Raw genomic sequence first — 11,787 nt, 5'->3', positions numbered from 1 at the left:
TTGTTGGTTAAAGGAAATCATCAGACAAATTCTATTTCAAGAGTTGGGAAAACAGACTGCAGAAGCCTGTTTGCTAAGAAGAACTGCAAGTTATTTGTGACCATATTTAACCTGTTCCTTGTTCAAATCTTTACTACTCTCCTCAGGTCTCCTAGCTCTTCATATATTTCTACTTTTGGAGGATAAATGATCTCTAACTTTACAGAGAAAATGGAGAATCTTAGGCAGAAATGACTTCCCTTTCCTGGCAATTAATTTACCATAGACTGTGCCTCCCTATCCTCTAACATTGGCTCATCCCCACCAAATCAGCTTTTGACACTTGCACTTCTATTCTTTATCCAGCATCAGTGCAGGTACAGTTCTTCTTTCTGGGAAAGGCTGGTCTTTTTGCCCCTGTGCCCAATCCCTTCCCCTGCTCTTTCCCCAGGAACATTACAGCAGCACTAAAATCTTTGAATAACTTAAATCTCTCTCTTGTTTCACACCACTTTACAAACATTTTTTCATCTTTTGGAAAAAAAATCCCTCCAAGCTTCTGCCCTATCTTTTGCTTTTATTCACATGAAAATATTTTCAAAGAAATATCTCTGCTGATTTTTTTCCTTTACTTTCGAATCCCATCGCAATCTACGTTATCTGACTTTTATACCAACTCTCCAAAAAACATAAATAGTTTTCATCAACATCATCCACAACTTCCTAGTTGTTAATGGATTTGCTTGAATCATCACTGGCTGCTCCTTTACAGTTTCTTTCACTAATTTTTTTTTTCTTTCTATTGATGTCTTAAATGTTAGTGTAAATTATTACCTTTGCTCATGACTGAAACAAGATGACCTCATGCTGGATGATCTCATGCAATCCAAGACATTGATCATCATGATGGTCGTATTATCTTTCATTTGCTCTAGACTCATATCCAATTCCCAAATGGACCTATCCTCCTGGACACTCTATCAGCAATGTATCAGTTCTCTATTTCTGTATAATAAGTAATCCCAAACCGTAGTGTTTTAAAACAACAAGTTTTTGTTTGTTTGTTTTGTTCATGATTCTCCAATTTATGTGGGGCTCAGTTGGATGGTTCTTCTGCCCAGGATCACTAGGTGGCTATCGTCAGTTTGTGGGTTGGCTGGGATTGATTGGTCCTGAATGACCTCATTCACACTTTTGGGTCTTCAGCTCAGAAGGCTAGAATGGCTGAGCCTCTTTTTCTCCACTGGTCTTTTGTCCAGGCCAGCTTGAGATTCTTCGTATGGTGATGAATATGTTCCAAAGAGAATGAGCATGGAAACTGGAAACTGCAAGACCATTTGTGGCTGAGACTTGCCAGTCTTGTGTTCCTTTTACTGTGTTCTAGTGGTCAAAGCAAATCATAAGAGCTGCTAAAATTTCAGGGAGTGTGGAAAATAGACTCTACTCTTTTCTTTTTTCAGTTTTACTAAGAAAAACTACAAAGAATTTATAGCCATATTTAAACTACCACAGACACTTTATACTCAACATGCCCCTAACTGATATTTATCATCTTCCCTCAATTTGCTGAATTTTCTGTTTTAATTCACATGGAACCTCAGGCCATAAATCTAAGAGCCATTTTTGACAACCTCCTTTACTTATCAAGTCCAACTGGTCTCTGGATTCCATCAATTCTATCATCTCACTTTCTTTTAAATCCATTGTTTCCCCCTATCCTCTTAGTTTCAGAATGTTTTATGTGCAGCTTCAAGATGAAACTCCAAATTTGTCTCTATAATTATTATTAATATTGTGTTAGAATGATCTTTCTAAAGTGAAAAATGATCATAATAACATCTCAGTGGACATATATTCTTTAAAAAATTATTTTTGTTGTCTGGTATCTCATTCCCATGTTTGATCTGCTTTGCCTCTTGTTAGTGGAGCCAAAAAGAATTGTCACTGTTTTCGCACCTCTTGCAGCTGAGGTACGTAACCATGACCAGGGCTAGCCCAGTCAGACATGCCTGTTACAGAATTTGCATCTGAAGCAAAAAGTAGCAGCAACATAGTGTCAGGAGTGGCCTCCAGAGTTCAGGGCAGTGGTGGTAGTTCCCATGTCCAGTGGTCAGATGTAGGGCATCAGTGCTCTCCCCTAGCCAGTTGTATGTCCTGGTCTAGTTCCCTTTTGTTTCTAGCCATTATCTCAGCCTGGTTCTCTAGGCTTCTAGATGATTCTGTGTGTCACTCAGTGGCTTTTCAATACATATTTTTTTTCCTTTTCTCTTCAATGTGACCAGGGTTGGCTTCTGTTGCTTACAGCTCAGAACTCCTACTGTTTCGTACATTCTTACTTCAAATTTTTAAATGGATCCTTCATGAACTAATATTCAATAAACATTTATTGAATGAATATTGAACTTGGTTTCCAGAGGCAAGCGATTTATGGAGGGAAAAGAGACTCATAAACATGAAAAAATTCCATAATGTTATTGTCAGTGTTTGGGGGTTGGATAAATCATAAATCGCTTTATGTGTTGCTCTTTTGGCTTTGACAGATAAGCTATGTTGGTGCTGTTAGAGAAATACCATCATGTGGGCTTGCCCTTTAGGTCTAGCATTTAAGAGACTTCAGGGACATATAAAATAATTTTAATTTTAAGAGAAAGATAAGCAGTACTCACTCTTATTAATAAAATGTTGTATAAAAAGTAAAAAAATGAACTCAAACAACTGTAGGCAAAGCTGGTTTCTGTTCTAAATTGTAATAGATTTACTGTGAGTTAATCTTTTAAGCACTATTTGGTTAGAAGTGGTTTATTAATGAACAGCATTCATTCATAATTTCAGATTGAATTATGAAATTTCTAGAGGTTTCCAGAAATGTCATTCTATTTCAGCTGATTCCTGTAGAGCTAGATCTTCATTGATTGAAAGCCCAAAGATATATGTTATGTATTGTTTACTGAATGCAATGAGTAGCAAGTATAATAGTAGTTCAGAGAAGTTTTATAAATAGTATCTTGATTTCAGATTAATATTGCCTCTCTATTCATTGTAGTTTTGAATACATATACTGGCAACATGAACCAGAGAGAAGAGAGAAGATCTATTAGAAATGTGAGACTTGAGTTGGGTTGTGAAGTACGACAAGGATTTAAATATTATGAACATGCATGAAGCTAAGGAGGTCACTAATGAGTGGGGAATGGACTGGCAAGTATATGGAGGTGGAACTATGATTGGCATGTTAGGATGGTAATAAAATTCCAGCTCAAATGAGGAGGATTAAAATGACCCAATCATTGGAAAAGGTGTTGAGGAAGGTAAAATTAAGGACAAGGAATTGCCATAGAAAGTTTCTGAGTGAAAGAATAATAGGTGTAGTGTCTAGAAACTTGAATTTGACAGCTGTGTGCGTGATGAATAGAAGGGAAGATATGCCAAAAGTCAGGATGAGTAAATACAGTGGTTACTGCAATTATCACCTGAAGAAGTTATTGTAATCAGCACCTCCCAAGGAAGTGGCTGTGAATCAGGGAATAGGAATGAAAAGAGATAGGATTTTAAAGATATATAATCAGCCTAAATTCACAGAATTTAAGGATAAAATATGGAAGTCAGAAAATGAGTGAAAAGTTAGAGAATTAGTAGTTTGATGGTTTATCACTAGGGAGAAGAATGGTCCCACTAATAGATGCAAAGTCAGAACAAGACCATCAATTTTAAAGACAAGAAGACAAATCCAATTGCAGATAGGTTGACTCTGAGCATCTAAGTGGAAAAGTTCAAGTGCCATTTGTATATTGTAGCCTAGAAGAGACATCCAGAGCTGGAGAAAAAGATTTGAAAATCATGTTCCTTGAGAGAATTATTTGATATGGGATGAATGAACCAAAGAGGATGAAAAGTAGATCTCTGGAAAATGGCCAAGCATGAGAGATAGGAGGAGAAAGAAGAAAGCAGAGGAGACTGAGAAGGAGCTATCTGAAAAAATGGTGGAAAAATGAAAATAGACTTGAAGGGCTAAGCGAGGAAATGTAGGTCAACAGTGTCAAGTGCTATTTCAGCATTTCCTAAGCATCCTTGGAATTGTTGCATTTATAGCTGTATTAATTTATATCTATTGCTATATAACAAAATACTCAAAAGCAAACAAACACTTGCCGTATCACATAGTTTCTGTGGGTTAGGAATTCAGGAGTGGCTTGGCCGCATGGTTCTGGTTAAGGGTATCTCATGAGGTTGCAAGCAAGATGGCAGCTGAGGCTGCAGGAATTTGAAAGATTGGGGCTGGAGGTTTTGCCTCCAAGGAGACTCACTCATGGTTAGAAAGTTGGTGCTGGCTGTTGGCAGAAGCCAGTTCTTCTCCACATGGTTATTTCCATGGGCTTTTTAAGTGTTCCTGCAATGGGAGCTCAGCATGGCAGTGGGAGTCCTTCAGAATCAGTAATATGGGAGAGAAAAACAGGAGAAAAACCGCATCTTCCATCTTCCATGACCCAGCCTCAAAAGTCCCACTCTTGTCATTTTTGCAACAACCTACTTTGTTAGACATGTCAGCTCTATTCAATATGGAAGGGGACTACACAAGGCTTTGAAAACTAGGAGGTGAAGATCATTGGATGCTCCTTCCTGTTACTCATCAGGAACTTAGAAATATTTAGGCTTTTCTCTAAAATTACCGACTTTCGAGAAATCAAATGGATAGAAAACTTCCTGAAATAATGAGAATGATGTATCTTTTGTAATGAATTCTTTTCTTCTTTCCAGCCCATTAGATTTCATTGTCAATACATGTTCTGCAACTTGTAGCCTGGATTGAAGAATTATGAAATAATTGGTGAAATCCACAGGGTCAGGAACCGTACGCCAAAATTGTCCTTCTTAATGAGACATTTAATGTAAAGCAGATGGATTAGGGATGTTTTCAGGCTCATTTGTTGGGTATTAATGCTTCCTTTCCTTGTCTTCCTAATAGTGTGCATGTAATCTGGTTTAAAGATGCATTGATTTTTAAAATTTTATTGTAATTTCATGTTTATCCTTTTATCATTTTAAAAGATTCTTCCCATATGATTAGTAGTCAAGGTCTGCATTAATGAATGAATTAATTAAACTAATATTTAGTGAAAACACAGATGGCATTTTAAAAATAGGCTGCGGTTCTCAAATTTGAATGTGTAGAGGAACCGCTCAAGAAGTATATTTACAAACAGGGTTTTCAGGGCCCCACCCACAGAAACGAATTCATTAGGTCTGGGACGGGGATTTGGGATGAGAATTTTAAGCAATTATCAAGAGGATTCTGAACTAAGTGATCTATAGGATGATGGAGAGCCGCATTATATGCAAAATTTTCATTAACTTTTAATATTAATATCTAGTATTTTGTAGCATAAATTGATAGAATGAAAGGCTTCTGAGAAGAAGAGCTACCAAACATTAGTTCTTAGAAGAATGTTCTTTAGACAAATACATAAGGGAAGACTGGAACTTTCTGTGGTTAGTAGTCAAGGCCTGAAGAAAGAAAGGTGCTATGCAAAGCAGCAAGGTACGGAGATAATAATAGCATTTCCTTCATCGTGTAACCGTGGGGATTAGATGGTTTAACATGGATGCAGTGTTTGCAACAGTAGCAGTCACAGAATGCAACCTCAAGAAAGTGTTGTTGATTATGATGATACTATAAATTTTATCATTCACACTGGACCAGGATGTATATTATTCTCTTGGAAACACTGGTGAAAAGTTACCGTCTGTTCATCAGTGAGTAGGAACTAAATATTGATATCAGGCCCTACTGTGTATATAGTCTTAATAGTTTGCTATATATAAATACAAAGAGTAAAATGTGTACAATTCTTATCCCAACAAATTCAGACATTCTCAAATAATATTCAGTGCTGCAAGTTAAAAAACCCAAAACAAAACCCCCAAATACCCCTGTATTAGTTTCCTAGGGCTGCTGTAAAAAAAAAAAGCACCTAGGTGGCTTAAGCAACAAAATTTAATTTTTTCACAATTCTGGAAGCTAGAAGTTCAATGTCAAGTTGTCACCAGGGTTTGTTCTTTCTGAAGGCCATGAAGGAGGGATCTGTTCCAGGCTTCTTCTTGGCTTTTAGATGACTGTCTTCTCCCTGTGTCTTCACAGTATCTTCCCTCTGTTCTGTCTGTATTCTCATTTCCTCCTCTTACAAGGACACCAGTAGTATTCGATTAGGATTCACCCTAGTAACTTCATTTTCACTCTATTGCTTTAGTTAATATCCTATCCCTAAATAAGGTCTGAAGTACTGGGGGTTAAGACTTCAACATATGAATTTTGGGAGGGACACAGTTCAACACATAACAATCTCTTTCAGGTCTCCTTGCAAAGTCTCATTATATGTATAGATTTTGTTATTGGGATAAGGGTCCCTAATAAGCATGTTTAGAATAGGACACACACAGGTAAATACACACTTGGCCTCGTAGATATGACAAAGATGGGCAAAGACTGCTCTTCCCATAGACCGCTTTTGTGATAAAGCTCTTTTCTTTTTAGGGGTAGGGGTGGTGGAATTGGGATTATGAGCAATATAAAGGAGTAAAATATCTTGTCCTTGCCCATGAAGGGCTTATATGCACTGAGTACATAAGAAATACCTATGTGGAGGCCGGGCGCGGTGGCTCACGCCTGTAATCCTAGCTCTCTGGGAGGCCGAGGCGGGCGGATTGCTCGAGGTCAGGAGTTCGAAACCAGCCTGAGCAAGAGCGAGACCCCGTCTCTACTATAAATAGAAAGAAACTAATTGGCCAACTAATATATAGAGAAAAAATTAGCCGGGCATGGTGGCACATGCCTGTAGTCCCAGCTACTTGGGAGGCTGAGACAGAAGGATCGCTTGAGCCCAGGAGTTTGAGGTTGCTGTGAGCTAGGCTGACGCCACGGCACTCACTCTAGCCTGGGCAACAAAGTGAGACTCTGTCTCAAAAAAAAAAAAAAAAAAAAAAAAAAAAAAAAAAGAAATACCTATGTGGAAAAAAATAACAGCAGACAAATATCTGCTAGTTGAATTAGCTTAGAATGTGACCAAATTTAATGAGTGATGTTTTGGGTAGCACAGAGGAAATGCTCAACAAATGGTATCTATTATCACAACTGGGCTAGTGTTCTTTCTTCAGAAAGACTCTATCTGAAGTAAGTAAGAGTGGGTTATACCAGAGAGAAATAGACTCATAGAGTAAAACCAGTAGAGCAGGTTGGTCTGGAATTGGTTCTTTTGTTTATAATCATGAGTAATAGGGTCTAAGTAGTCAATGAACTTTACTTTTCAAGTAAATCACATTGTAAAATTTTCCCTCATTATTATTTTCTTTGTCTCTGACTTTTTATCTCTTTAAATGTTGTCACATTATTATGTATCATTTTGTAAGTCCTCTCAAATATCTTTTGGAAAAAGATGGGATACAAATGTAATAAAGTGCTCTGAAGGGATTGTTTTGCTTTATTTTGTTTGTCATAGGAAAATACTTTTGGAAGTCAAGCCAGCTTTCAAAAGCTTGAAACTGTAAATAAGAAATATGAGCTAAAGAAAGGTCAAATAAAGGATAAATCTAAACTATGTAATTAGTTAGGATGACTTTTTTGTGTGTGAGGAGAGTAGAATTGTGTCAATTTAGTCAATTGTGGGTTTATTAGGAGAAGAGGTCTCAGGTCCATAGCTGCATGCATTTCATGTAATAAACTAAAACAGAAGTGAATAATAGTGATTTATGGGATTCCTCTTGATCCTGACATTTCATTATTTTCATACAGAAAAAGCATTTCTGGTGCATGCTTTTAGCATTTCGTTTCCTCGTCTTGCTCTAAAATAATATATATGCTGCAACAGGAACCATCTCATTTTATAGTTGTCTGACTTCTATCAAGAAAATAGTTGTACCATAGACAAGATTCTTGATCTATTTTCAATCATGTTTCTTTATAAATCTTTCTAAAGGTGTGGAAAAGAATGGCACAAACATGAAAGCTAGGACTCAAAACTTTTTACTACACACACGCACAGATTTCAGTAAATTGGTATATTCAGTTTTAAAAGAGATAACAAAATTAAAATGATATGGCTTTATTCTTTCCTTTAATTGAGTTTTTTTTCTGTGTATAGAAAATTTAATTATAATTTGAACCAATACAATTACTTAACTAAAGAATGAAGCTTCATTTGCAGCAGGACTCTTATTACTGTGGTTCTCTTCATTGCCTAATCAGGTTTCTGTGGAATACAGAACTTTATTATAAGTAATACAAGGCACATATTTTTAAGAGACATGGAAAAAGAGTTTGTTTTGTGTGGCAAAAAAATCTGTGACTTGTATATTATGACTTGCCTAAAAAGTCATTATAAGTGCTAACCCATTGTCTACTTCTTCAGGGTAAGGACTGTGTAGTGACTGTAGTCAACTGGAGCTGGCATTAAATCTCTACTTTGACACTGAGTTTCAAGGATGTACTTTATCTTTCTAAAGCTTATTTTCTCCATCTGCAAAATGGAGATGACAACACCCATTTTATAGGACTTTGTGGAAGATAAAATGAGATCATATGTCTGATAAACATTAGGCATTACCTCCTGTAGCACTTACTTTCCAAAAATAGTTCAAGGGTTAATTGATTGAAATTAGAGTTTTAAAAATAAGAATAATAGAAAATTAGATTTGGGAGGGAATGTGGAGATTAGATTGGCCAACTGCCCATTCCAAGCAGACATCCTTGACTTTGTAGCCTAAGCTTGAACATTGTCAATGAAGGGGCATTCACCATCTGCCAGTGTAGTTGGCTCTACCATGAGTTGTTTTAGTTATTACCATATTTTCTATGTCATTCTATGCATAAAATATTGACACACTGCCTCAAAACTAACATTGGAAAAGGAGATAACCTTATTGCAACACATGGCTTGTGGACTTTACACTTACAATGGCTATGGCTCCCATGGCAAGGAAAATACAGCAACATCATAATATCTAAATGAAATATTGCATGCCTGGGAGTGCACCCTTTAGAAAACAGATGGTTCTTTGTCAAAAACAAAATGTGATTATGGTGTTTGCATGCAAGAAATCTTATGCTGTCTAATTATAAGAATCAGACTAGTTGTAGCTCTTTCGGAGTACAAAGCTTCTTCAAGTCAGTAGAGGAATTCTCTACTCTTGATGCTATGCAATTGAGAACAATGAGATAGTGGTAAAACATCTCTTTGACGAATACCACTGTGGTGTCCAAATCTATGTAATAAGACTATGTGCATGTACAGAATGGTTTCAATATTTACTATTTTGGTTTCAATATATAGTATTGGAACCAAAAAGTTAGCATAATCGATGCTATGGATACCAGTCCCTGTCTATTTAAGAATTTGTCTCCATAAATATTGCTTTGACTTTATCATTGCTTTATAACTATATTTCAATGCAGTGAAACATTTCTTTACAATTTGAGAGACATGCATAAAGAATGACGACCCTTGATGATAGAGAGAGAAGAACGTAGAGATGAGGCAGATTAGCAAAATCGTTGAGGAGGAAAAAAAGAAAAATTGGAACTGATTCTGAATCAGGTATCTTTAGTCAATAAATTAAAATACAATGTCCTCTAATGCAGTGGCTCTCAACTAGACTAATTTTGCCTAGGGGCACTTGGAAATTTCTAGACATGTTTTTGGATGTCACAACTGTGGTACTACTGGCACCAATGGACTAGAGGCCAGGGATGCGGCTAAACATCCTACAATGCACAGCAAAGCCTGTACAAAAAGAATTTTGGGGGCCAAAATGTCAATAGTGCCAAAACTAAGAACTCTACCACATGAAGGTCTGACTTATATCCCACTGTGTGCATTTTATCTATAGTTTTATCTATATAAGTGGACTTCTAATGTCATAAATCAATTGTTATATCAGTCTTATTTCTTATGGTATTAGACCAAGATTCTATCATTTTAAAAATAGATACTTTCTGCATATTACATGAAATATAAGATTTTTACAGTAATAAAACCTATCCTGAACAAAGAGGGATCTTCAGTGCTGTCTTCCTCTAAATAGAGCAGAAGAATGAAAATAAGCAGAAACCAAATCTGTAAACAGCTTAAGCCCATTTACATTCATGGGGATTCCACAGATTACCCTGAGCAGTAGCAGAGTAGGGGGAGGGAAGACTTCCCTCTACCCTCTGAGGGTTTGCTAATTGAGTCTGTAAAATGAACTGAGAGGAGGCAGATGAACAGGAGACAAGGTACACAAAGATATTACGTGCACAGGGGCATCACACGTAGGAAAAGCAAATACTCAAAAACTTGGTGAGCTCCAGAAGCTAATACACCCTCTCCATAGGGAAGCAGGGCAGGGGGATGTAGGCAACTTAGGGGAGAGTAAGCAATTTTGGGGACAGATGAAAGGGCCCTCAGGAGAACAGGTGACAAAGTCTGTCTGGGCATGGTGCTGATGGCCGGTCTCATCTCCTGTGATGTGAGTTTAGTCTTTCCTGGTTGATGAGATGCCCACACAAGGCACCCATGACAGCAGTCTTCCATATGGGGGTCCTGCTTTTGGGCAGACAAGTGGAGTTCACAGAAAGCCCTTCCAGCATTTGCTGTTCCCCAAGTGCCCCCCATTTGAAATCTAAAGCAATGTATTTTGGGTTGGCATGTCCTGAACTCCTTCATCAGAAAATGCCAAGCTATGTGGGACACAGGTTATGGTAGTTTAAGTTGTAAACTACTGGGGCAGTAGGAAGACAAACTAAACAAAATTTAGTTGCAAAATTAGAGAAATTCCTGCGTGCTAGAGCAAATCATCTTAGCCTTGGGGAATTAGGGCTCAGGAGTTAGAAATAGGAAAGCAGCTCAGGGAATCAACTATCTCTAGCCACTGGATTGTAGACCCCATAAGCCTCATCTTTTTTGTTTAGTTGTTAATGAGTAATGTGCCATTCGATAATCAGTGCTAATTTTCAATAGATTGTTAGGTTGGTAGGAGTTGGCTGATCTGGGATGGACTCAGTGAAGTGGCTTCATTTTAAGCTCCAGATTTAGCTCCAGTCTTTATCCTGGGGTGAACAGGTATACAAAGGAGTCTCTTTTGTTAATTTCAGAATTTTGGGGGGTATAACAGCTTTGATTACATAAATTGCTTTTGCACCACCTGAGTCAGAGCTGCAAGCATGCCCATCCCCCAGACAGTGGTCACTGTACTGGTTAGGTGTGAGTTTACCCATCCCTTCCTCCCAACCCCGACCTGCCCAATACCTGATCAATGTTACTTCCATATGTGCACGTAAATTTTGATCGATTATTACCAATTTAATGGCGAGTACATGTAGTGCTTGTTTTTCCATTCTTGTAATACTTCACTTAGAAGAATGGGCTCCAGATCCATCCAGGATAACACAAGAGGTAGTTCACCACTTTTTTATGGCTGAGTAGTACTCCATGGTATACATAAACCCCATTTTATTCATCCACTCATGGATTGATAGTCACCTGGGCTATTTCCACAACTTTGTAATTATGAGTTGTGCTGCTATAAACATTTGAGTGCAGATGTCTTTTTTTCCATTGGGTATATACTCAGTAGTAGGATTGCTGGATCTAATGGTAGTTTTTTTTTTTTTCATGGCAATGGCAGCGACACAAGAAGACAACTGTGGAAGCACATTTCAAACTTCTGCTGATGTCATATCTGTCACCAGACTGTAGGTCAAAGCAAGTTGTGTAGGAAAGCCCAAACTCTACAGAGTAGAACACTCCTCCGTAGGAAGTAGGGAGGAAGAAAGAATATTGT

Source organism: Microcebus murinus, chromosome 7 (genome assembly GCF_040939455.1).
Source record: "Microcebus murinus isolate Inina chromosome 7, M.murinus_Inina_mat1.0, whole genome shotgun sequence".
NCBI lineage: Eukaryota > Metazoa > Chordata > Mammalia > Primates > Cheirogaleidae > Microcebus > Microcebus murinus.
Note: the sequence above shows the minus strand (reverse complement) of the source record.